This window comes from Rhineura floridana, chromosome 6 (genome assembly GCF_030035675.1).
Source record: "Rhineura floridana isolate rRhiFlo1 chromosome 6, rRhiFlo1.hap2, whole genome shotgun sequence".
In the NCBI taxonomy this organism is placed as follows: Eukaryota; Metazoa; Chordata; class Lepidosauria; order Squamata; family Rhineuridae; genus Rhineura; species Rhineura floridana.
Window position 1 is genome coordinate 14,158,856 of NC_084485.1, and position 27,721 is coordinate 14,186,576.

Consider the following 27,721-nt stretch of genomic DNA (forward strand, 5'->3'; position numbering starts at 1 on the left):
CTGCTGTAAAATCATATCTCTGTTCTTTTTTTCAAAATACACTGGGTCATCTCTTAAAAGTTTTTCCATTGTCACATGGCTGCAGTTAATTCCATAGATTTTCTCTATATTGGGCTCCATCACATCATTCCAGTCCAGAAGATAATCCATGCCATTGATAACTTTATCTCTAGAATCTTCATTAATTTCTTCAGAGATAACATTGAGTTCCAAACAATAGATTTTATTTCTAAAGTCCATAGACTCCAAATCTTGTTCCTGTTCCACGTTTGTTCCAATCTCCGGGATCTCCTCTCTCACAGGGACCCCTATTCCAGTCTCCAGGGTCTCCTCTCTCACAGGGACCCCTATTCCAATCTCCGGGGTCTCCTCTCTCACAGGGACCCCTTCCAGGGTCACCTCTCTCACAGGGACCCTTATATCTTTAATCTCCTGCTTCATTTTACTCAATTCAATTTTCGTTATCTCAATCTCATTCATTATTCTCTGAAACATAGTTATTTCCAGATTCTCAGCCACTTTCTTAATTGCCATTTTAAAAGAAAAATATAGGAAAACCACTTCTTATTTCAGCAACAATTGGGTTAATACTCCAAACTTGGTGACATCACAGTATAAACAGAGCAGACAGCCTTATCTCTCCAATAGTTAAGTAAACAAAATGCAGTTCCCAGGATCGAAGCAATTAATGGCAATCGTCAAGAAACAGATTCGTCAAAATAAAATAGACCAAAAAGAGAGTAGTCTCAAAACAGTATAATATTTTTCAAAATAAAAATCTGGAATAGAAATCCCTCTTCTGTGTGTATCTTTAGAATGCAAATCCAAGACAGCTTTTTGCAACAAAAACAGAGATAAGCTATTAATTAGTGCGTAGCAGAGAGAAGTTACAGCTCCCCAGTGAGATGTCAAAAACCGATCAATCTGGCAAATCTCTTTTAAACAGCAACAATTTAAGTCAAGTAAAAGAAAAATATAGAAAGAAGGGTGCTTGCCTGTTAGTGCGTTCTCTCTTAGAAGATAAGATGAACGTTCGCTTTAACAGATAGAGCTTGCTGTTGAAAATCCGTCCCACCTTCGTCGGCTGGACCTCGTCCCATAAATTAATGAGATCTGGTCGTCCCAACAAAAATAGGCTTTGAGGTTAATCTCTTCGTTTCTCCCTACCCGGGAGAAGTTTAATCAGTCAAAAAAAAAGAAAAAACTGACTGATATATCTGAATAAGCTTCTTTTGAGGCAGGAGCCCGTCTCAAAAGCAGGCACAGGCTAAGTCACCCTTCCCGGAAGTCCAGTTATGTCCATTATTTTCAATGGGCTTACTCTGCAAAGGGTACAACCCTTTGGAAGCTGCCTTATACACATCAGCTTGACCCACAAGACCAGTATTGTCTGCCCTGATGACCAATAGCGACTCCCCTCCATAGTTTTGGCAAAGGTCCCTTGCTGCTTAATCCTTTTTTGAAAAATGGAGATTCCGGGGATTGAACCTGGGAATTTCTGCATGCAAACCACATGCTCTCCCTCTAAGTTACGATTCTTCCCCAAGGCAGCTGCAGTTTCAGTTTCCAGTGCTTTCACCCAGGTGTCTTGGTGTTAAATCTTTGAATGGAGAAAGGCAAGGATGCATGTATGTGCTTAATCCATTGATGAGGAACCTGTGGCCCTTCAAATGCCGTTGAAATACAACTCCCATCATCCATTGGCTGTGATGGCTGGGGCTGATGGGATTTGGAGTCCTAAAACTTCTAAAGGGCCACAGATCCTTCAGGCCTGCTCTGATTGCTAGAACTCTGGTATGTGTGTTCTGATGTGTGTGGCATGTGTGTGAGAGTGTGTGTAGGATGGTCTTGCCCACTTATTGGCCACCTTGCAGCTCCTGGAGAGGTTGCAATGGGTGATGCAATTGTTGGGTTGGAAAAGTTAGCTAACCCTGCTGTAATACATATACATGCAAGTGCATGCCCATGGACCCTGGGCTCCTACTGGGAGGAAAGGCGGGGTACAAATCTAATAAATAAATAATAATAAAAAATACTGATTGACTTCCCTGACCCCAATAACTGCCTATCTAGCCAGCAACGGTTGCTGAATGGAATCAGAATTCCAGCTATTCTATTACACAAGCATGTCCATTTAGGATTAAGCATTCCATTAAACAGTTTTAAATTAAAAAATGGTTATGGTCAATTTACTAGCTCAGTGTGCTTCAGAAGCCAGAGTAATGAGGATAGCACAGGCACAGCAGGTAGAGAAGTGATTTTAGTAACATATAATTGTGTGTGTGTGTGTGTGTGTGTGTGTGTGTGTGAGAGAGAGAGAGAGAGAGAGAGAGAGAGAGTATACATTCAGACAATGTTCCTTGATGTAAGAATATTATTTATTTATTTATTAAATTTATATCATGCCCTTCCTCCCAAAAGGAGCTGAGGGCAACAAACGGGTGATAAAACCACTAAAAAAACCACTACAAATAGGGGGTGTTACAACTAAGGATGGTGGAGAAATTCAATTCAGTTCACATTTAAAGGCAAACTTACCTAATTCACACTTTCTGAAACAATACAGGAGCCAAAACACAGGCATCCTTTGAAATTCTCTGCCAACTGGGAGGCAACTGGGCTCCTTGGGACCCTGCAGCTTGCCCACGGCTGCACAGGTGGCAGGGCACGTAACCCCTGAGCCACTCCCTGTGGGGGTGATCTTTAGCCGGCCCTTGATACCCAGGAGACATGAGCGGGGATTTGAACTCACAAACTGTGGACTCCCAGCCAGGCTCTCCTCCCCACTGTGCTATACCAGCTATGTTTTAGAGATAGATAGAGAAAGGGATATACAGATCAATATATCGTGAAGTCCTGTACTAGGGTTGGAAAGTTCTGTCAAGTTTGGTTCTCCCAGTTTCTCATTTTTCCAATATTAAATTCAGTTCTCCACATTTCTGCAGCAATTTGCATTTTTTTTAAAAAAAATCCTCATGAAAATTCTCTAGCATTTTAGTGCAAATTTCTCCTAATAATGGCGTTTCTGCTTCGTGCGGGGGCGTTTGCCGCCACCCCACTGTAGAGAAGGCTTGGGAAGGTTCCCGAAGGTTTCAGATTGGTCAGGTGGGGTAATTTGACCTATTAGATGAGGGATTGAGCAGCTATAAATAGTCTGCTCCTCCCTAAAAACTTGCCTTTTTTGCCTCGTGGCATCCCCCCCTTGTCAGTATGGGCTCTGCTAGTCACCAAATGGGGCTGAGTAGGAATTTTTTTTTGGACATCCTGATTTCAGAATCTCTTTGGTTTTGCCTACTCCATACTGCTTGGTTTGATTTGTTTGGCTTGCCTGGGGAGGGTGTTGTTGTGGTGATTCCAGTTTGGCTGGCATGGAATTCGGGCAGGTGAGGTAATTGGGGTTAAAAATTGAGGCGGCTGAGGCATTTTGGTAAAGGGCACTCCCTACGGAAACATCAGGGCGTAACGTCTGGTGTGGATCTGGGGAGTGTCCACATGGGACCGGCTTTTGCATCATGGTGAACGCCTGTACAGTGGGGCCAGGATGCGGAGGTTGGAACCGCATACCTGACTCCTATGGCAAGAAGGGATAAGTTTTCCCACATCCTTGACTGGGGAGATATAGTCCGACATGACTGACTTGACTTCTGGATTGGAGGGTCTATACCCTCCCAGATAGGTTGAGCCTCACCTGCCCGAAGTATTTGATGTACAATTAATTGGCTGGTTTGAATTTGATTGATTATGTGTTATATTTTAATAAATATAACATTGCTCCATATATGTGTCACGAGTCTTCTTTGGTGTGGTGGCAAACACATTTTAGCCTGGAGTTTTGACTAATTTATACATTTTTGCAAGCAATTACTCATAATATAATGCATTTTTGTAAACACTGTTCGTTTTTCAAATGTATTCATTTTTATGCACACTGTCCCCTAACATATGCATTTTGTAAACATTATTTGGCTGGTGAACTGCATTGCAAAATTAGAATGAGTGCGAAGTTTGAAGGATGGCTGTGTTTCAGTTTTCATATTCGTTTGGAAAGTGCAAATTTCATAAATTTGGCTTGAAATGCAAACGGAATTGAATTTCTCACCCATCCCTATCCTGTACCATGATGGTGAAACTTCACTTGTCACCATCATGATACAAAATCATGCAGATGGCCCTGGCTGTTTGGGTGGGAGATGAAGTGCCTGAAGACTTTAGGGTGCTGGGATGTAGCCTACTGGGCAAAGGTAAAAGACACAACCATTGTTCTGACCACTTTTGCCTTTGGCCCTGTTCTCCACTGGCATGTGGCTCCTGAAAGTTTCCCCACAAAGAAGAACAGCCCTCAGGATGGAAAAAAGTCTTTCCTCCCTTGCCCTGCCTACAGCCATACTACCCTGAACACGCCCAATCTCATCTGATCTCGGAAGCTAAGCAGGGTCAGGCCTGGTTAGTACTTGGATGGGAGACCACCTGGGAATACTGGGTGCCATAGGCCTAGAGGAAGGCAATGGTAAACCACCTCTGAATACCTCTTACCATGAAAACCCTATGAATATATCCAAAAAAGATTCATAGGATTGCTGTAAGTCATAATTGACTTGAAGGCATATAACAACAACAACCCTTGCCCTAGATAAAATTGAAATGATGGGTGTATCATCAAGGCTGTAGATGGGTATCTCAGCCAGTCACATCTGATCAACGCGAGCAGCCTTTGGTGCCTCAGTGAACTCTACTCCATCTGTTCTATTAAACAAACAAAATCTGCTGTTACTTGTTCGGAGGCAAATGTTCAAAGATGTCTGTGCAGACAAAGAGGAGGCAGAACAAACTCCTGGTGCATCATGTGCCTCTGATGTAAACACAGAACTTAAAACCAGCTATAAGAGCTCTTCTATTTCATTTTCCATTCCTCTACCAATGAAACATGGCCATGATGATGTGGGGGCAGCAACTTTGTCTTTGCATGGCTTTGTTTGCAGAGCAAATCAAAGAATCTCAGGTTGGCTATGAGGGGGCAGTACAATGCAATCGAAAGCACGGCATTCAAATATTTCCATTCTTCCTTCTGTTATTTTTAAAAATGTTTTATCTACATTGTACTGTCAGTTTAGATCAAACATGGGTGGAAAGGGTTTCCATCCACTGACTAATTTCCCTAGTGACTCTTGAGATTTTCCCTGCAGTATGAAAAAAAAAGAAAAGCCCCACTGGATTGGGTCAAAGGCCCATCTAGTCCAGCATCCTAGCAAGATGCCTTTGGGAAGCCCACAAGCAAGACCTGCGTGCAACAGCACTTTCCTCACTTGACCCAGGCATTTGGATCAAACTGAGTGCTGGTCGTTCAGGTATACAACTCTGCTGCTCCTGCTTCTTCTTCTGAGAGATAGTTGGATAGGACGTGATACGTTTTAGACTATAGGTATTTGCAATGCCTCCTTGATGGCTTTCCGCCGATCTTTGAAGACCTGGCTATTCAGGCAGGCCTCTGGGGTTTCTGGGGTGGGTTAGTTTTTAATGCTGCTGATTACATTTAAGAGTGGGCAGTTTAATTATTGAATGTTGTTGTGGTGGTTTTATATTGTATTTTATTGTGCTGTTGTACGTCGCCTAGAGTGGCCGTTAATTCAGTCAGATAGGCGACTCAAAAATAAAATTTTATTATTATTATTATTATTATTTTAAAACATTAGGCCACCCTGTGTTTCCTACTGGAGGAAGGGCAGGGTGCATCAATGATGTGTACATAAATAAATAATTTTAAAAAAATCATTTTTCTGTGTTGCACAACTTCCCACTAGTTTGGGAATCTTGTTATGAAATGCTTCTCAGGCAAGAAACAACAACTTTGCCTAATACACACATTTTTTCACAGTTTTTCACTAGTATGTGCATTTTTGTCTGCACTGATTTTTGTCTGCATTTTGGGGGGTTGGAAAACTGCATTGCAAAGTTATTGGTTTTTTATTTTATTTCCTTATTTAAGGTATTTATTACCTTTATATACCACCTTACCCCCAAGGAGTTCAAGCTGGGATACAAACATGGTTCTCTTCCCCTCTATTTTATCCTGAGAGGTAGATTAAGCTTTGAGAGAGTGACTGGCCAGTGAACTTCATGGCTGAGTGGGGATTTGAACCCAGGTCTCCCAGGTCATAGCCCAAGACTCTGGCAAAGGATAGCTGTGTTTTGGTCCACGTATTGGTTTGAGAAATGTGAATTAGGTAGGTCTGCATTCAGATGTGAACGGAATGCATTTCTTCTCCAGCCGTGATCCAACCACACCCCTTCCCATGACCTTCACTCAGCCAGCACCTCCACCTTCAGCCATTCAAAAGCCTCCTGCTCCTCAAACAACTCTGCCCTTCCTCTCTTGCTGCCTCAGATGCATTGACTTGCTGCCCAGAATAGTACCTTTTTTAACCCTTGAAACCCCTCCTCAAAAGCCAACTTTTGGGAAGGCCGTTGCTCAGTGGTAGAGCACATGCTTGGCATACAGAAGGTCCCAGCTTCAGTCACTGACATCTCCAGGTAGAACTGGGAGAGAACCTCACCTGAAACTCTGGACAGCTTCTGCCAGTCAGTGTAGACAGTACTGAGCTAGATGGACCTATGGCCTGACATGGTAAAAGGCAGGTTCCTGTGTTCCATGAAGTAACCCTCTAGACACCCGGACGCTACTGTAACTAAGTCAAAATGCTCTAACTCCAGTAATTGCAGGTTCATCCCCTGTTTCCCTCCACACCGTACGTTGTCTCCCTTGTGTCGTATTCTAGATTGTAAGCCCCTTGGGACAGAGACCTGTCCTCTCTTTCTTTACAAACACCACCTAGATGGATGCCACATAAATGAATACATCAGCCAGAAAAGTTGTCAACCGTGCCCACCCCCAATCCTCACCCCTAGAAGAAGAAAAGGTCCATTTGAAATGAATTAAGTGACACAGCTTCCCAAACCAGACCCATCCCACTCTGTACATTGTAATGAGGAATCAAAATATTGAGGATTTTTAATCTTTGATTCATCTCAGTGAACCAGAGTTTGAAAAGGCCTGCAACAGCAAAGATTCCTGGGAGACAGCCCCTCTGTGACCTCTGAGTACATATCTTGCAATGCCTGAAGGTATAGACTTCCTGACTCGTGGAAATTTGGGATTTGTCACCCAGTAAGAATAGCTCCTTTCAAACTAGGAGGTGTTGTGCATTTCTAAGCCTTTGGAGAAGACAGGATAACCTCCTGTGAAACAAAGAAACTGTTTTACACAAGGATTATGATAATCTTAACCTTGAGGAATCATTAGGAATCTACAGCAGGGAGATCACACCTATCATCCGGGAATTTATCAGGAAATGAGTGGGTTCCCACCTTCCTGATCACATTTACACTGGGTTTACTTTGGGGTCAGTTTTAGTTAGGAAAAGGTATAAAACATGAGGAGTGAGAAGGGGAGGTGGGTGCCTCTTCTGGAGGGCTCCAGCCGCTGCTTCACTTACCAACGCACTCTAGCATCTTTGGGACAAATTGCAGAGCTTCAGAGCTAAGGATTGGGTGAGATCTTTCAAATCTAGCGCTGGTTACACAAGGGCAGAGCTTTTGGCTCATTGGACTAGATACGAAAGGTCTCTCTCAGTTTTAGGCTTGCAGCCACTCTCCAGGAAAGGTATATGCAACTATCTGGGCCTTTTTCTGTCCCTTTTTTTTCTTTCTGTGTGGGTGAGCTTAATGTGAAAGTGTTCATAGGGTTAGTCTCTTTGCTTTAGTCTATCCAGTGTTGTTGAATGAATGAATGAATAATAGTTAGAAAGCTGCTCATTGTTAACTGCAATTGTATACTGCAATATTTTTTTCCTTGTTCCTTCTCTTAATAAATCCACTCTTTATTTTACTTTCAGTGTATGTGTTATTGGGTTAAGGGTAAAATTATACATGCTCTGGGGGTGATGTACAGGTAACTCCAGCAAAAAGATCCTGCTGCTCTTTTTTGGGGACTTGGATTTCTAGTGAGTTATGCTCATGAGGAAGTTCAAGGTCCTGTCGTAACAACATGTTACATTTGCCTTTATCCTAAAGGTATGTCCTGAGGATGATTCTGCAGTGCTTCTGATGCACTTCCAAGGCCTTCAATATGCACAAGCCATGAAGATGTAGGTATAAAGACAGAGACAGAGATTTAGGCCCTCTTTGTTGCTAAAGCCAAGAATGCAGCCATAAAGTTGTGCTCTAGTCTTGGGATCACTGCTTCAGAAAAAGCCCTCCTCAGTTGACAGCCACGTCCTGGAAATTCCTTACTATCAACCACTCCTCTTCCAAGGAACATCCCAAAGGGACCACCACTGAGAGTCCTCAGCTGATCCCCAAGTATCTTGTTGGTGCACAGGGACAGAAGGAGTCCCAAAGGAACATGCAGTAGCCGTATGGGTTGAATGTGTGGAGGAAAGCAAAGGGACTGCATCTGGATTCAGTTAATCCAATTAGACAATATACATATATATAGTAAGTGTTACTCTTACAAAAGGGGGAGCTTTGGTGACCCATGGGTAGGGTTACCAACTGTACTCTTTTAATGTACTCTTTTTGAGATGGTGCAACAGCATACTCTTACTTTTCACTTATCGAAGCCAAATGTACTCTTTTTGAAATGACAAAATGATGGTAACCCTATGCCATGGGGGGAGCTCTGGCAATCCCACTTTTGGGGTGGGGGGAACTCTGGTGACCTATGGGGCAGGGGGAGTTCTGGCAACCCATGGAAGAAGAGGGCTGCTTTGGTGGCCCATAGAGGGGAGGGGGCAGCTTTGGTGACTCATGGTGGGTTAGGAAGCTTTGTTGATGGTAGGTGGGGTTGGCAAGCAAAGTGAGTAGGGGTGGTAGCCCCTACTTTTGGTGTCGGTGTAGATGTGTGTAATTGTGATTAACAAAACAGGTTTCTATTCCTTCAGGTGTATTTAATGAGACAGTCTTTGTACAATGGGCTGAGAGTGGATGACCTCTTTCTTGAACACTTGACATATTGGATTGTTCTCTGGAATAAGACACCAGAATAAAGGACAACTATTCCTAAAACTGTTTTATGGTGTTAGAGACGAAGAACTGATGCCTTGTTTGGGTGTTCCCCCTCACAAGCTCCCCATCATGTAAGAGAGGAGAACAAGGAGGTGCTCGTTGGTTGTGCCCTCATTTCTGATGGCCTGCTGCTATCCCCAGTTGGTGCTGCACTGCTGCAGAAGGAAGGTCACCCTCTGACATTCTTCCTGTACAACTGAGCATCCTGAGCACGCAGGGTTCTCAAATGCAGAAGGAGCCTATATGAGCAGAGCAGGCTTCCCACTGCAGAAGCTCATACAGCAAGGTTGGGCCATCAGGAACACACCAGACAGTTGGGGCCAATAATCACATCCTTGCTCCCTCCACTTTCATGTAACGGGAGAAGTGTGAGGGGGGATGCTGGAACATGAAAACATAAGAAGAGCCCTGGTGGATCAGATTAAAGGCCCGTCACGTCCAGCATCCTATTCTCAGGGGGTAGATGGGAATTCTTATTTCTGAATATATGTTGATGACATATACATGCGGCCTATGTTTTATGCTTATTGAGCACCCATGTGCACTATACATTAAAAGCTGCATCATGCCACTTTAAACTGTCATGGCTAGTCCAAAAGCATGTTGGGAACTGTAGTGTGTTGGTGAAATTGTACATTGCTTCAGGCTTTAGTGAGCCTTCCAAAATGGCTAGGCCTCAATTTGTTTAGAATAAATGCTGAAAATGCTGTGCAAGGAACTAAGGCAACAGCTGAATAATATAAAGTATTAAAATGCTTGCTTGCTTGGCATATTTTGTCAAGAGAGTCATAAAGGAAATGAGGAGGGGTAAAGAGAGATCTTTGTTTGAAAGGAAGTGGAAAAGTCAACTTGACATTGCATATTTTCCTAGAATTGTACTTACTTGTTTATGCCAAGGATTGAGAAAGAATGCCAATGAGTGACATATTGTTATGTATTATCATGTGATAATTGTGTAATCATGTAACCTTGAAAAAGTATATAAGTTGGTTGAAAACTCATGTCGGGGGGCTTGTTTTGAGAATTGTATCTCTGGACAATGCTGTGATTAGTAGGAGCCAGCATGGGTTTGTCAAGAAAAAATCCTGTCAAACTAATCTCATCTCTTTTTTTGATCGGGTCACTAGCCTAGTAGATGGTGGAAATGCTGTAGATGTCATCTATCTAGATTTCAGCAAAGCGTTTGACAAAGTCCCCCACGACCTTTTGATTAGCAAACTGGTCAAATGTGGACTACATGGAAATACTGTCAGATGGATTCACAACTGGTTGGAAAACCGTACTCAAAGAGTGGTCGTTGGTGGCTCTGCTTCGGACTGGAAGGAGGTTTCGAGTGGAGTGCCACAGGGTTCTGTCCTGGGGCCGATACTCTTCAACATTTTTATCAGTGACTTAGATGATGGGGTGGAGGGAAGCCTTATGAAGTTTGCGGATGATACGAAACTGGGAGGGATAGCTAACACAATGGAAGACAGGAATAAAATCCAAAGGGACCCGGATATACTAGAAAATTGGGCTGAAATTAATAAAATGAAATTCAATAAAGACAAATGCAAGATTCTGCATTTAGGCCACAAAAACAAAATGCACGGGTACAGGATGGGAAATACCCGGCTTAGCAGTAGTGCGTGTGAGAAGGACCTTGGAATTGTAGTGGATCGCAAGTTGAACATGACCCAGCAGTGTGATGCTGCGGCAAAAAAGGCAAATGCGGTTTTGGGCTGCATAAACAGAGCTATAGTTTCCAGGTCAAGGGAAGTAATAGTCCCACTATATTCTGCATTAGTCAGACCTCATCTGGAATACTGCGTTCAGTTCTGGGTGCCTCATTTTAAGAAAGATATAGACAAGTTAGAGCGGGTTCAGAAGAGGGCGACGAGGATGATAGCCGGTATGGAGAACAAGTCTTATGAGGAAAGGTTGAAGGAACTTGGCATGTTCAGTCTGGTGAAGAGAAGGCTGAGGGGTGACATGATTGCACTCTTTAAGTACCTGAAGGGCTGTCACATAGAGGAGGGTACAGATTTGTTCTCTGCTGCCCCAGAGGGTAGGACTAGGTCTAATGGTTTTAAGTTGCAGGAGCGTAGATTCAGATTGGACATTAGAAGGAACTTCTTGACAGTAAGGGCAGTTCGGCAATGGAACCGACTGCCTAGGGAGGTTGTGGGATCCCCTTCGCTGGATGTCTTCAAGCAGAGGCTGGACAGCTATCTGCAGGAGATGCTCTAGCTGTGGATTTCCTGCTGTGAGCAGGGGGTTGGACTCGATGGCCTACAAGGCCCCTTCCAACTCTATGGTTCTATGATTCTATGGACAACCTCCCAAGCAGCTGCTTGAAATAAAGCTATCTAATCAAAGCATCAATTCTGTTTCTTGAGACTGTTGGTGGATAGGGCCTCCCAGCATTGAGCTTAGCAGGGGTAGCCCAGTTGGGCTCCTGCGTCAAGTGTGTTATGGATTCTGAGAGTCATTAAGAGATCCCTAATCTCCTTACAGAGCTACAATTCCCAGAATGGTTTAACAATCAATCTCTCCCCAGGGAACTCTGGGAATTGTAGTTATGTGAGGGAGTAACAACTGATAATTCTCAGAACTCTTAACAAACTACCATTCCCAGGATTCTCTGGTGGAATCCATGGCTGTTTACAGTGCTATGATACTGCTTTAAACGTATAGCGCAGATTGGGCCATAGTGTCCGCAGCCACGGCTTTCAAGCTTTCCATTTTCGTGGAGCTCTTTCTACTTTGACTTGTTTGACAGAGAACCTCAGGCTGTGGCATGTTCTTGCAGATGCATGCAGGCATTTCATGTGGGGCACTGTCCCGACCTGTTGGGTTTCACAGCTGCGTTCACGAACAGCATTTCCATGAACACATACAATGCTCGCCTATGACTGCAGATGGCAGGAGAAGATTGGTTGTGGTGAGTTAGCCATCTTCTGCGCATGTTTGTCTGTGGTGATTGACGTTCTCACTGAAGAACTCGGATAAGCTTCTGGGGAAACTGAGAGTTTCCAAGGACAGAGTTTGAAACCCTCTTATTCTATACAGAAACTTTACTCTTTTCTCGTTACAATTCATGCTCTTCTCCTACACAATAAAAAACCCTGCCATTGTGTTGGCTGATGCCTCATAAGCAAAGTCACTTTGCAAATTTCCTTTGGGTGAATTTAATGAGGGAGTCATGGGTGTGATTTTATTGGCAATATGTTGCGGTGGCATATAACCTTTGCAGACTTTCCGTTCCTCTGCATTATTTATCTTTGAGTTCCCTGCATTCACAGAAACATTGCTATTATGCTGAAGCTTACACCAGGGATGCTGTTCTGGAAGAAAAGCAAGGAAATCTGGGCTAGAATTAAATGTGGAATTTGAAAAGATTGTCTCAGGACACACAGGTCACACCCACACCATACATTTAAAGCACATGGATTCCCCCAAAGAATCCTAGGAACTGTTGTTTACCCCTGACACAGCTACAATTCCCGGCACACTTAACAAACTACAGTCACCTGAATTCTTGGGGGTAAGTCATATGCTTTAAACGTATGGTGTGGATGTGACCACAGATAACCAAATTACTCCAACAGGACCTGTAGAGCAGTTGTCATCTGTGTAATCTGACTAAGATGCAAGAGGGATTTTGCCACACATCATACACAGGTGTGCCATAACAGAGGTGGGAAACTGGATCTAGCTGATGAGTTATATCCTTATCTCCACACATCTCTGTGGTCCAGGTTTGACAGGTAGGCGGGATTATTGATATTTATTAATTAAATGTGTTCTTCACAAACACAAACTCAAAGGGACTTACAATCAATAAAAAAAGTTAAAAACAGTATAAAAACAAAAAATTAAAGACACATAAATATAACAATTGTAGAACACCCCACGCCCAAAAGAAGCTACCACATCAAGAGCCCTCCAAAATTAAGAGCCAAATGCCTGGGAGAAATGTTTTTGCCTGGTGCTTAAAAGTAGATAATGATGGCACCAGGTGTGTCTCCCTGGGGAGAGCATTCCATCAGTGGGGGCCACAACTTAGAAGGCTTGCTCTGTGTTGCCCCTACCGCATTTCCCTCAGAGGGGGCACACAAAGAATGGCCTCAGATGCTGAACACAGGCTGTCAGGTGAACATTTTTTGCTGGTGCAAAACTCCACAGGCAAAAAAGTGTGCTCAGTGCTTTCCAAGTGCTTACGATCAGGTTAAAGCAATGATAAGATAGTTGTCCATACGTATGTTTCTCTTGACAGACCAGAAGGAATGGAACTTATATACTCCTTATATACCCAGTCAATCACTACGGTCTGCAGGTGAGGGCCTCCAGCAGATACCATCTTTTCAGGAGTTGCGTTCCACACAACATAGGAAATGGACCTTTAGTGTAGTGGAACCAACCCTTTGTAATTCCCTCCCCTTGAATATTAGACAGGCGCTATCTCTGTTATCTTTTTGGTGCCTACCAAAGACTTTCCTTATTCAACAAGCCTTTTAAGTAGAGACCTTATCCCAGTCTGTGTCTGTGTTGGAATTGCTTTTTAAGAAGTTTTTAAAGCTTTTTTAAAATGCATTTTTAAAGATGTTTTGTTTTGATATGTTTTTAAAGGCTCTCGGTATCAGGGTAATTCAAAGAATAGAAATTACCTTTGTTGGGAATATAGAATAGCCATCTGCAACATGGCAGATGTCTCCATCATGGTGGCATGGATAGCTATAGTAAAGTGCATACTGAACTGCATGATGCAAAAATCAGAGTCAGTTACAGGAGCAAGGAAAGGATAGCTGCGTGGTCCACATGGCGATGCTCCTTTGCATTGTATTTCTAATAAGACCATCACAACACAATGTTGATTGGCTTGATGATCCAAGTCAAGTAGAGGAGCCAACACTATGCTTGTTGATCAGGTGTGGAACTTTTATCTTCCTGCTTTATTTTTCATGGGCTGCATGACATGACAGTTTGTTGGGGAGGATTGGATTACAGTGGATGCAAAGTTATTTGGCTATTTGAGGACTGATGTTGTTGGAGAGCTGTCTGACCTAGGTTGTATTGGGAATTAACATTTGTTCATCCTGCTTGGATGCTTTGGGTTTTGATGTACATGATTGTTTTGTTGTTGTTGTTGTTACGTGCTTTCAAGTCAATTACGACTTATGGCGACCCTATGAATCAGTGACCTCCAAGAGCATCTGTCATGAACCACCCTGTTCAGATCTTGTAACTTCAGGTCTGTGGCTTCCTTTATGGAATCAATCCATCTCTTGTTTGACCTTCCTCTTTTTCTACTCCCTTCTGTTTTTCCCAGCATTATTGTCTTTTCTAGTGAATCATGTCTTCTCATGATGTGTCCAAAGTATGATAACCTCAGTTTCATCATTTTAGCTTCTAGTGATAGTTCTGGTTTAATTTGTTCATAAAGGAAGCCACAGACCTGAGCTTACAAGATCTGAACAGGGTGGTTTATGACAGATGCTTTTGGAGGTCGCTGATTCATAGGGTCGCCATAAGTTGTAATTGACTTGAAGACACATAACAAGGTTTAGATATTGGCACACTGCACTTGCTCCTTTCATGGCTAGAGATGTTTTCTGGGCCAGAAGGTATATAATTAGTTAATGCCTAATATTCTGTGACTAGTTGCATTGCTATATAAGTGATGTATGCAATGTTTCCTATAGCACGTGTAGTTTATTTTATTTAGGGGCTTGCACCCATGCTTATAAGCCATTATATGAGGTTTATATTGTTAACCAGAGCTAGTAAGTAGAATGCCTTCCTTGAGCTAAATCAGTTTCTGCAGGTCTTCACAGTGCTGTCCTGTGATCTGCAAGCTCAGCACTCAGCTTGAGAGACAGTGCCAGATAGCAGGTGTCTCATCAGTATGTTATGACTACAGCAGTGTGAGAGCTGGGACAATAAGGTAAATAACGAGGAAATGTCCCCTTTTGCTGCCTCCCTTTGATGTAGACCATTTGACCCTTTCAGATGTGAGCTCATTTTCTCATGCTCTGCACACGTTGTTTAGAAGTGGCGAGAATCACTAGTCAGCTACAGATCTTAGCTACTTTTCATGAGTTAACATAAGCATGGTTACAATAATCCAGACAGCAGGTGTGGCTTATGAGCATCTAAGAGTATAAAAAGCCCTGAGAAACCATCCCATAGTGGAAGTCAGTGTAGACAGAAGATCCTAAGATGGCATGCTGATTACCAAAGCTCCGACAAGGGACTGCTTCACTTTCTGTATCTCTATACATTGCTTAGTAGTTAATAAACCCGTCACTTTTTATCCCATTTGTGTTGTTATTGTATCAAAATCCACAAAATCCCTTGCCCTTGGGCATTACATGTTGGCCTGGATAAGCATAATACCCAGTTTAATAGGCTCAATATGACTGCAATTCTACACATACCATTGAGCACAGTTGTGCTGACTTCTGACTGCATATGTTCAATTTGTAAAACACACTGAACTTTAACAAAAGTTCTTCAGCCAGCTCAGCTGCAATCTTTAGTGTTTGAATTAGAAATGGAAAAAAAAACTTGTAAAAATGTGTTACTATTTAAACTGCTACCATGAAGTAGAAACCGCATCAAAGGAAAGAAGTATCCTGTCTCTGTATGATTATTTTCCTCATCCTCTGACTTCCTCTAATGCTAATCTGTTATAAACTTGAAAGACTCACTTCATTCAAATTGCCAAAGTGAGGAATGTCCATCAATTACCCTGGTACTCCAGCAGCTGATGTCATTGCACCTACTCCGGAGCTGTGCTATACATGCCTCATTCTTGCTGCATTATGACACTGAGTAAAAAAAATGACATTCTGCATTTCAGGTACAGAAGCATTTCCTAGCAACATTAACAAAATCATTCTGCAGAGGATCCAGATGTCAGGACAGTTCATAACAAGCCGTACAAAGCTTAAGCATGTGGGCACCAGGTTTGCAGGTACTTGGATGGGAAGTGAGCCAAGGCATCATTGCAGCTAATTCTAACCTGTTGCTTGCACCCAGTCATAGGCACATTCCTTCCTATTTTTTGGTGAGCTTCTTTGAACGAATGCACAAAAAGTTCAAATTTACATTTGTGTGCACTATTCACGTAAACTTCATGGGCTTCTGCCTGGAGGAAGGGCGGGATATAAATCAAATAATAAATAAATAAACTAATTAAATAAACACACACCTTTTTGATGTTTTTCAATGCATTTGTCCACAATAGTGGTTCTCAAACCTTCCCCACCCTCCCAGGGGCCACTTAAAAATTGCTGATGGTCTTGGTGGACCTCTTAATGATTTTTCTGCAATTGCAGTAGCAATTGTAATGTGCTATGCTAGATTCTGTATGATTCCATAGAATTCAAACTGCAATACAATAAAACACAATATGTGAAATCAAAGAAGCACTAAAAGTACAATTACAAATAAATATGAATATTTAATGCAGATATGCTGTGGACCACCTGAATGAAGCTCATGGACCACTGGTGGTCCATGGACCACAGTTTGGGAACCCTTGATCTGTAAAATAAGCATTTTGTGTACATCTTTTATGTAAAAGACATATGTTTGTATGTCCCTTTTGTGCACCGAAACCACATTGCAAATTCCGGAGAAGTGCATGACCTGATGGAGAGGTACTTTGCACAAGCAAGCTCCAGAGTGTCGAATGGGGTTGGTCCACTGCAGAAAGTAGACCTGACAAATTCCTCCTCCATCCTATATGCTTATCGCTGACCTACTTGCCTCCTCCCCCCCACAGAACATTAATGCTCTTAACTGTTGCCCTCCAATCAGCAGACTTCCATCAGCCCCCTGTGCGACCTGCAGTAATTAAATAGTCTGCCAAGTGCTCACATTGGCTATTATGGTAATCCATGCTTTCCACTCCACTTTCAGCCAAATCCGTTCCATTATCTCAATGAGATAATCTTATTTTGCCCTACAAGCAAGTCTTCTCCTTCTTCTCCAGAATATCACATTTCACAATGCTGAAAAAGAGGGATGCCAAAGCAAGCACCAAAATCTCAGTTGCAACATTGTTTTTAATGCTGTTTTGTTTTAATGTATTTTAAGATCTGTTTTTATGATGTTTTAAAGCGTTTTAGTGCTTTGTTTGCTGCCCTGGGCTCCTGCTGGGAGGAAGGGCGGGATACAAATTTAAATAAATAAATAAATAAATAAATAAATAAATGAATAAAATAAACTTAGCACTTGAATGCAACTATGGATTTTTGCAGCGTTTATCTATTGCTCTGAACATGCATATGTTATTCAGTGAAGAGCCTTTCCGGGTGTGTCGATGGCTATTCTCTATCTACTACCGCAGCGGTGAGTTTTAATGCTGCACGTTAGAGGAATCCAATGCAGCAGTTGTGCTAGGAGAAACTTGTTGCATAACAGATTGCGCAGTCTATTGTGCAAGCCAAGTTACCAGTAAACTGCTTGTGCATTCTCGCACCCAGCAGTGTACCACCGGCGTGAATCATTTCTCCAGTGGAACGAGCATACTGCTAAGTAACTTTAACGTGGTGCTTTGTTGGCTGCAACCCAAAGAAGAGTAAAAACAAGCAAACCCACAAATGCATAAAATTGTATTTTCATTGAAAGTTGTTATTGTTGCTTTTTAATAATGTTATTACCTCGTTAGTTTTTGTAAATTGTACAGTTTTTATTGATAAGTATTTCTATATTTGTGTTTATTTTTTGTATTTCTGTAAGCCACCTTGAGGGCCTTTGGGCCAAAAGGTGGCATAGAAATAAACCATGATGATGATGATGATGATGATGATGATAATAATAATAATAATATTCTGAACAAAACTTTTGAAATCAAAGGGTGCAGGCAAAAGAACACTTTCCCTGATGCCATGATTATGTCAGGTGATTGACAGGTGAGTGGCTCCACCCATCTCTGTAAGTGGCTCACAGGCTGACCTGCTGGCCAGATCCAATTTCCTACTCCTGGTGTAGGGAATACTGAGTATAAGGCCATGGTCTGATCTTAGAATAAGGCAACCTCCATTGTTCCACTTACTTAGCACTGAGCCAGAAATACAACAACCCTCCTTTGCAGCCCCATTCACAACTTGCAAAAATGTGGTGAGGCTTTCATTTCTTCTTCTTGTTCTTGTTCTTCTTGTTCTTCTTGTTCTTCTTCTTCTTCTTGTTCTTCTTCTTCTTCTTCTTCTTCTTCTTCTTCTTCTTCTTCTTCTTCTTCTTCTTCTTCTTCTTCTCCTCCTCCTCCTCCTCCTCCTCCTCCAGGAGAGTGAAAACAGAGACATTTTCAAGGGATGGTGGTGCCAGTACAAGTAGCAAAATGGAAATGGCCTGCCTTCAAGTCGATCCCGACTTATGGCGACCCTATGAATAGGGTTTTCCTGATAAGTGGTATTCAGAGGGGGTTTACCATTGCCTTCCTCTGAGGCTGAGAGGCAGTGACTGGCCCAAGGTCACCCAGTGAGCTTCATGGCCATGTGGGGATTCAAACCCCGGTCTCACAGGTCGTAGTCCAACACCTTAACCACTATGCCACACTGGCCCTCCAAGGGTAGCATTTCCCTCTCTATTTTATTTTTTATTATTTTTATTTTACCAAAATAAAATAAAAACAGAGATGGATGGCAACATTACAATGACAATACACAGTCCAAAAGCAAATTATGAGTCCCAGATTTTCCCTCTTCATTTTAAATAGTAGTTTGGCTTCTCCAACCTGAACAGCAACCTGAAGGCTGCCATTTTCCCTCACAACAACCTCTTTAGGAGCAATGCTACATCATCCTGGGACATGGGGTTTTTTTGGGGGGGGGGAGAATGGGGCCCCCCAGCAGGTGTTGCTATTTTTTCCAACAATGCCCCTGGGAGCTGCATCATCTACAAGGGGACATTGTGGGGGGGGAATGACACAGTCAAACTACAGATAAATAGGTAGGTAAAAGAAAAGGGTACTGGTACCTATGTGTCCTATATGTCTTGATTTTTCACCTGTCCCCTGGGGAGGGAAGACTAGATTTCCCCCCTCTCTTTTGCCACCACCCTCCTAACCCCACCCCCATTTCTGAAAAGTTCTGGATGGAACTCTCAGCTCATCAGCATGACTTGTTACTCACCCAGAATTGGTTCCATTCTAGAGGAAATGCAAAGGTTACACCAGACTTTCTTCCAACAAACACATAACAACAAACACATTTTTCATCATGCCGACACAGGCATCTTGAAATTTCTGTGTACATACATCTGAGACCTATGGTGCAATAACAGTGAAGGCTGGTCCATTAGGGCACATGGGACACTGGGCCACCACCTTCAATCTGCTCTTAACCAGCTCACACCTACCTGCCTTCTTGCTTATAACCATTCTGGAGAGTGGCCCTGGCTGTCGGCTTTCTCCGCCTTAGTGTTGCCATTGTACAATTCAGCAGAGGGGTGCAGGATGGGGACAAAACGAGAAGTAGTTGGCTCCGCTTGCCATTGGCCCTGGTTCCACCTGTCATTGGCTCTGGCACCACCTACTGTTGACCTCCCTGTCTTCTGCCCTACTAGTTTCAGTGCTCACCAGCCATCACTGCTCGATACCCAAGCATGCATGCACATGGGTGTTTAAAGAAATATATATATGTGCATCAAGTCCATGTGTTACACATTTTCTGCCAGAAATCATGGTTTAACATTATAACATGATGTTATTTAACATAACATTTAACATTATGTTTCCTGCAACAATTAACAAATGTGTAGAGCTGTTCTTTTGTCTCAATAAACTGATATCACCCAGGGTTCTAAAGCCCTAAACAGCCTTAACCAAATGTATCTGATGGACTGCAGACCCTAGTTAGAGGCAGTATGCTTCTGAAAACCAGTTGCCGGAAGCCTCAGGAAAGAAGAGTGTTCTTGCACTCGGGTCCTGCTTGCGGGCTTCCCCCAGGCACCTGGTTGGCCACTGTGAGAACAGGATGCTGGATGGGCCACTGGCCTGATCCAGCAGGCTCTTCTTATGTTGTTATGTTCTTATGATCCTCTGCCTTTATTTGGCTCTTTGGAATAAGTCTTGCTTTGGAGTCAACATGAGGTTAGAGCAACAGGGGCTTAGAAAGTGCTTGGTAGTGGCACCACATCCATGCAATTCTCTCCCCAGAGAAACCTACCTGGAACAACTTTATTAAGAGAAGGGCCTTGGATCATTGGCAGAGCATCTGCCTTGTGTGCAGAAGGTCCCAGGTTCAATCCCTGTTATCTCAAGGTAGGTCTGAAACCCGGAAGAGCTGCTGCCAGTCAGTGTAGAGAATACTGACCTAGATGGACCAATGGGTCTGACTCAGGATAAGGCAGCTTCCTATGAGCTGTTGCTTTTTAAGTCAAAGCTGACTTTTCAAAAAATTCACCAGGCTTTTGAGAGGCTGCTTTTATTTGCATGTATCCAGAAGGATTAACTTGGTTTTATGTGATGTAGGGATGAGGGAGAAATTTAAAAGCAAACTTATCTAGTTTGTACTTTTTGAATGAAACACTGCTATCTTTTGAAATTCACTCTACTCAGAATTTTGCAATGCAATGCCCTGGCAAAGTAATATTTACAAAATGCACAAAAGTGTGCATAAAAATACATATATTCAAAATAGAGCATAAACTATTCCAGTTTATGATTTTGCATTTCTACTCCTAATGCAGAGGAATACATACTTTACATATATTATGCAGCCAAAAGAGTGGCTGTATACTGTAGTCAGAATGGATTTTTTGCATTCCGCAATGTCAAATTGAAAATACCCCCATGCCATTCTGATGCTTCCCATAAGCTCATTTCAGAACAAAACCTTGCCACCACTCCCCATATGCTCAGAGGCACATGTTACCAAATTCTTCCAAGCTACACAGGCAGTGGGTCGGACTGTGAAAGAGCAACGCAAATTGTGTTTGCATTTTGACAAATTTGTAGGGCAGTACAATATCTCAGAAAGGCGGTCAGGTCTCTGGGTCCTCTTGTGCATTTACTATAGCCCAATTTCCGTGCTTTTTAAAGTGTGATAGAACTATCTGTTGGCTATAGGTACATTCTTAAACTGCCTATTAGTGAATTATACACACCCAGTTACCCAAATAGGACAATATGATGAAAACATTATATTTGCTGCCATCTTGTGGCAGCATGGAAGCACTGCAGGAATAGTATTCAAAGGTTTAGGTAGATTATACAGCTATGAGACTGGCTGTACTATAGCCAGCGTGGATTTTTCACATTTTGCAATGTTCAATTGAAAATACCCCACATGCCATTCTGATGCTTCCCATAAGCTCATTTCAAAACAAAACCTTACAAAACTGGAATCCTGCTGGGAGAAAGGGCGGAATCAAATAATAAATAAATAAATAAAAACTTATAGTCCTGAGCTCAGATACAGTTGCTTAACAATCCTCTAAATTTTCATGGCAATATACAAAACAGAGAGAATAAAAAGTTCAAAGTCTAAAAAGAGAGGAAAAAACCCAGACCCCTTTTGGACTTTTTTCTCTGAGAGTTCTCATAATCTGTTGAAATTCATTAAAAATCAGCCATGTTCATAGAGTACCTGTAATCCTGTTACTGACCTTGCCCCATACTCTGGCTTTCATCTTCTGCAGTTTAAAAGTTAAAAAAATGCCTGGCTGATTTTTAATTAATTTAAAAAGTTTTTCATTGAACTGAATGATAATGTCGGGCACACTCAGTAAGAACCAACTGTCAGTGTTCTAAAAGCCAAACTCACAGTTGCTTGGCTTGCCTATTCAGGGGGCCATACCCACATTAGACTTTGATTTCACTTTAGACAGTCATGGCTTCCCCCAAACAATCCCGAGAAGCATAGTTTGTGAAGGGTGCTGAGAGGAGACTCCTATTCCCTTCACAGTCAGCCACTCTGATTGAAGGTCTGTGAGGGGAACAAGGCACCTCCTAGCAACTCTCAGCACCCTTCACTAACTACACTTCCCAGGATTCTTTCAGAGAAGCCATTACTGTCTAAAGTGAAATCAAGGTCTGGTGTGGATGTGGCCAGGGGAAGCTTTGGTTTAAATTTGGGTGGGAGGCTACATGTGCCTGCTGCAGAATAAAATGGTGGGGGAAGTGCTGAAAAGGAATTATACTGTTCACAATATTTTCCTTTTGGAAAGAAAAGGGGCTTCCCCTCTGCCCAGTGCCCACCCACCCAATCTCCTCCCCTCCCCTCCCCTCCCCCTTCCTGCCCCTCTCCCAGGTTCATGTTGGACTACGACCTGGGAGACCAGGGTTCAAATCCCCACAGCCATGAAGCTCACTGGTAAAATCCCCTCTGAATACTGTTTACCATGAAAACCCTATTCACAGGGTCGCCATAAGTCGGGATCGACTTGAAGGCAGTCCATTTCCATTTTCAAACATGATTGCACAGAAATAAATCCCACTGAATCCAAAAAGTATACAAATGATCAAACCCACCCTCTCTTCTCCCTCCTATCCCCTCCCTCTTGCCCCTTCCCTCCCTATTCCTTTGCCCCTCTCTACCCATCCCCATCCCCTTCCAATCCCCTTGTTCCCCTTCCCCTTCCCCCTCCTCTTCCTCCTCCCCATGGTCAGTTTTACTTATCTTAAGCATGATTGCATGGGAGTAAATATCACTGAACTCTATAAGCATGCAAGTAATCAAACATGCCACCCCTCCCCTTCCTATACCCCCTCCAATCTGCTCCTTCCCCTTCCCCCTCCCCCTCCTCCTCCTCAGTAAGTTTTACCTATTCTAACCATGATTGCATAGAAGTAAATCCCACTGAACTCAATAAGCATGCAAATGATCAGATCTGGTTTTCCTCTCCTTCCCCTCTCCTCTCCCTTCCTCCTCCCCTCCCCGCTTCATTCTTCCTCCTCCCCTGCCCACTCCAGCCCTCCCTCCATTCCCCCGGGTCAGTTTTACCTATCCTAAGCATGATTGCTTGGGAGTAAATCCCACTGAACTCAATAAGCATGCAAATGATCAAACCTGTCCTTCTCCTCCCCTCCCCCTCCTGCCTGCTCCCCTCCCCCTCCTCCCCTCTGCCCCTCCTCCTCCTCCTCCTCTCCCCACCCCCTGTGGTCAGTTTCACCCACACTAAGCATGATTGCAGGGGAGTAAATCCAAGTAGAAAGGAAGGTGGAAGGCATTCAATGGCGTGCAGAAAAAAAGGGTGTAAACCCTGAATGCCTAAGGAGGGAGTTTCAATGTATTTATTGTATAAATTATTTGGTTTAAATTTGGGCATTTTATACTATAAGCTATTTCTTCAAATAATTTATACAATAAATACATTGAAACTCCCTCCTTAGGCATTCAGGGTTTACACCCTTTTTTTCTGCAGGGGAGTAAATCCCACTGAACTCGGTAAGCATGCAAATGATCAATCCATTCTCAGCAAACTTGCACAGGATCCCATTTCTTACCTCCTGGACTAAAAAGCAGAGAAATTCACTAATAGGCAAAACCCCTTGCGGTTTAAGAACATACCTGTAGTCCACAGATGTTTCTATCAAACTTTAAAAAGCAGGGAAATTGGGCAGCTATAGTGAATGCACCAGGGGAACAGGAGACCTGACCTCCTCTCTGAGATATTGTACTGCCCTACAAATTTGTCAAAATGCAAACAAAAAGGGAGGAAGTCCAATCACTTCCTGTGTAGCTTGGAAGAATTTGGTAACATGTGCCCCCAAAAGCAGTCGTTATGTAATTGGATGTAAGATTGTATCAGCATCTTGTGTGTGCATGTGGTGTTTTACCAGTGAGCAGGGCCATATGCCTGTATCAGGTTACCACTGTACCAAAAGCATCTTGATGCATTTATGAATACGATCACATCAAGATTGCTTGTTTCATTCCTTTCGGTGTTTCATCAGTGTCATACGCACATCAGGAAGACAGGAAGGGGAAACTTTGCAAAACAACCAAAGGCAATGAAATCTGCAACAAACTATAGACACACCCTCAACATCCCCACCTTGGAGCAGGTCTGGAGCAGGATTCTTCACCTGCTCAGCTGAATGCTCTTAGAATCATCTGTGTAATTGAGAGTTCTGATCATCCATGTTTCCCCAATCGCAGAAAGGCTTCTAAGCACATCCAGCCAAATAGGCTGGCAGTTCTTCTTCAGAGCTTCCTGTTCACTGCAGGAGTGTTAGGGAGGAGCAGGGTGGGGGTGATCAGGGTGGATGAGGAACATTGGTGGCAGGGCCCTATGCCTTTATATACATTATCCCTGCAGCTGCCCTTTTGGCATCCATAGAGGACTTTGGTAAACTCTAATTCCGAAATTAACATTTTATTTGTTTTTCTGCAAAAAAAGAGAGGCAAATTCTATTGTAGGCTACATTCACATAAGTATAGTTTCCCCATTGTGTGAAGTACTAGTTCCCCTCTATTCAGCACTGGTTAGGCCTCATCTTGAGTCCTGTGTCCAGTTCTGGATACTACACTTTAAGAAGGATGCAGACAAATTGGAATAGGTTCAGAGGAGGGCAACAAGGATGATCAGGGGACTGGAAACAAAGCCCTATGAGGAGAGACTGAAAGAACTGGGCATGTTTAGCCTGGAGAAGAGAAGACTGAGGGGAGATATGATAGCACTCTTCAAGGACATGAAAGGTTGTCACACAGAGGAGGGCCGGGACCTCTTCTTGATCATCCCAGAGTGCAGGATACGGAATAATGGGCTCAAGTTGCAGGAAGCCACATTTTGGCTGAACATCAGGAAAAACTTCCTAACTGTTAGAGCAGCATGAGAATGGAACCAAATATTTGGGGAGGTGACGGTCCAAACATGTAAAACCGATTCTGGCCCGCTTGCACTGGCTGCCTTTATGTTTCCGAGCTCGATTCAAGGTGCTGGTATTGACCTATAAAGCCTTACACGGCTTGGGACCACAATACCTGATGGAACGCCTCTCCCGATACGAACCCACCCATACACTATGTTCAAGAGCAAAGGCCCTCCTCCGGGTGCCTACTCCGAGGGAAGCTCGGAGAATGGCAACAAGGGAGACGGCCTTCTCAGTAGTGGCCCCCAAATTATGGAATGATGTTTCTGACGAGGTGCGCCTGGCACCAACACTGCTATCTTTTCAACGCCAGGTCAAGACTTTTCTCTTCTCCCAGGCATTTTAGCATGTGCTCTATATTGTTTTAATTTTTAAAATTGTGTTTTAAATTGTTTTTTAAAAGATGTATTTTAAATTGTATTTGTTTTTAGTTATTGTAAACTGCCCAGAGAGCTTTGGCTATGGGGCAGTATACAAGTTTAATAAATAAATAAGTAAATAAATAAATAAATAAATGGGCTCTCCAACACTGGAGGCCTTCAAGAAGCAGCTGGACAGCCGCCCTTCGGGTATGGTTTAAGCTGGATTCCTGCATTGAGCAGGGTGTTGGACTCAATGGCCTTATAAACCTCTTCCAAGTCTACTATTCTACAATTCTATCCAGGGATTCAGACAAGGGACTTTCCCAGTCTTAACTTGGAAATGCCAGGAAATGAACCTTTTGCATGCAAAACAGATACTTGACCACTGAGCCACTGCCCTTCCCTGTAAACATGTTTGTACAACACATATATATAGAAGAGACTTTTATAAAAGGAGAAGTTAAATAGCTAAAACTATTACAATTATAAAACACATACAATTCAAAATGGAGCAGAACAATGTAAAATCAGGAAAAGGCGCGAGTCCCACAAAACAAAATGCCACAACTGTAAAAGGCCAGGGAATTGCAGCGCATGCACCCCAAAATGTATGTATGTCTGGGGTGGGGATGCTCAGGCACAGGGACCAAATGCTGCCCTCTGGGCCTCTCCCTGGGCCACACCCCTCACTGGCCTTGATCTGCACTTTCCTCAAGTACCTTCGTCTGGCTGGCAGTAGTGCAGTGGCAAATTCAGAAGTGCAGGGTCCCTTCACGATAGTCACAGCCATGCCCCTGCCCCTCCCTCTCCTTTTTTGCTGCAGGATTGACAATGAGATCCTTGCTAATGCCTTCTCCTACAACAACAGACATCCCTAGGAGCCAATAAGCATGAAAGAGAAGTGTGTTAGCTACTGAGAAGGGTCTTCTCGATGGCTGACACTTCTTTTCAATCTGATTGGCTCCATTCAGCAAGAAAGGACAAGGAAGCATGTTAAAAGACTCTTCTCAATGGCTAACACTCTCCCCTTTCATATTGATTGGCTTATAGGATGCTGGAGTCTTAGATACCTTTCTGGGACCCTGCTCCTAAAAAAGTAAGGGGTCTAAGACCCCCGCCCCTACAAGATCCTGGGTGACTACACACCTTCTGGCTGGAACATGTCCTTGAATTGTAATAATGCCTGTTTGCTTGCCTGGATGGAGGTGTGTTTATGGAAACCTCTTGCTGGCTGCCATTCTCTCCCCCACCCCGGCAAAGTCTTCAGAGAACATTGCTCCCATCAGGGCTTACAAGCAACCCACCATTTTTTCTCTCTCAGAAGCAATGTGTAAGAGTAATGTAGGCATTTAGCATAATTCCTGTGAACTTTGGGGCAGAATGGCTGCTGGGAGAAGAGCCCCACTACACAGGTGAGCTTTTCCCCCCCCCTTGCAAATGAGGCTGCAAAATGGAGGGTAGGGATCTGGGGGGCCCTTTAGGATGCCCACCTTAAAGTGATGAAGGGGTTTGAGAGTGTTGAAGAAGCTGAGAGCAATGCCGTCAGGAGTCTAGACCAAGAGGCTAGACTCCTAGCAGGTGCACCCAAGGCAGAATGGTCAAAGCTGAGACACCAGACTAAGATGCATCCAAACTCAGAGGAAGGCAATGGTAAACCGCCTCTGAATGCCTCTTACCACAAAAAACCCTATGAACAGAGTATCCAAAAAAAAAGTGGATAAGAGAAAAATAAACTCATTTGAAATGTGGTGTTGGAGGAGAGCTTTGCGGATACCATGGACTGCAAAAAAGACAAATAATTGGGTGTTAGAACAAATTAAACCAAAACTGTCACTAGAAGCTAAATGATGAAACTGAGATTATCATACTTTGGACACATAATCAGAAGACCTGATTCACTAGAAAAGACAATAATGCTGGGGAAAACAGAAGGGAGTAGAAAAAGAGGAAGGCCAAACAAGAGATGGATTGATTCCATCAAGGAAGTCACAAACAAGATCTGAACAGGGTGGTTCATGACAGATGCTGTTGGAGGTCACTGATTCATAGGGTCATCATAAGTTGTAATCGACTTGAAGGCACATAACAACAACAGAGGGATCTGGGGCAAGCCTTACACTAGTGTTCATATTGAGTGTACAAAAATGCATAGAAAGTGTGCATTACAATGCATCTTAAGTGGAAAAATGTGTTACATGAGGAGAAATGGCTTGCAAAATGTGTATATGAGGCAAAATTGCATATAAAAAAGGGCTATATCATCAGATATGCACGCTAAAATGCTGAGGAATTTTTGCGAGGGCTTTTTGAAAAATGTAAACTGGTGTGAACATGTGGCAAGACTGGAAAAATGAGAAAGTGAGAAAATGGAAACTGACAGCTTTGTTCATCCCAACGCCCAGCCACTCCTCCCTCTTGCCTTTGTGACAGGAATGTGGCTCGTTTAGCATTAATCCCCAGTGGAAGAAAAAAAAAATCCACAACCATTCTGATT

General features: G+C 43.1%; 1 non-coding gene across 1 annotated transcript; it reads left to right on the forward strand.

Annotated features, from left to right (window-relative positions):
- The first annotated feature begins 4,373 nt into the window (after positions 1–4,373).
- LOC133388163 (5S ribosomal RNA) lies at positions 4,374–4,492 on the forward strand. Its single transcript, XR_009763665.1, has one exon. It is a non-coding gene; the product is annotated as a 5S ribosomal RNA (ribosomal RNA).
- Positions 4,493–27,721: the final 23,229 nt, after the last annotated feature.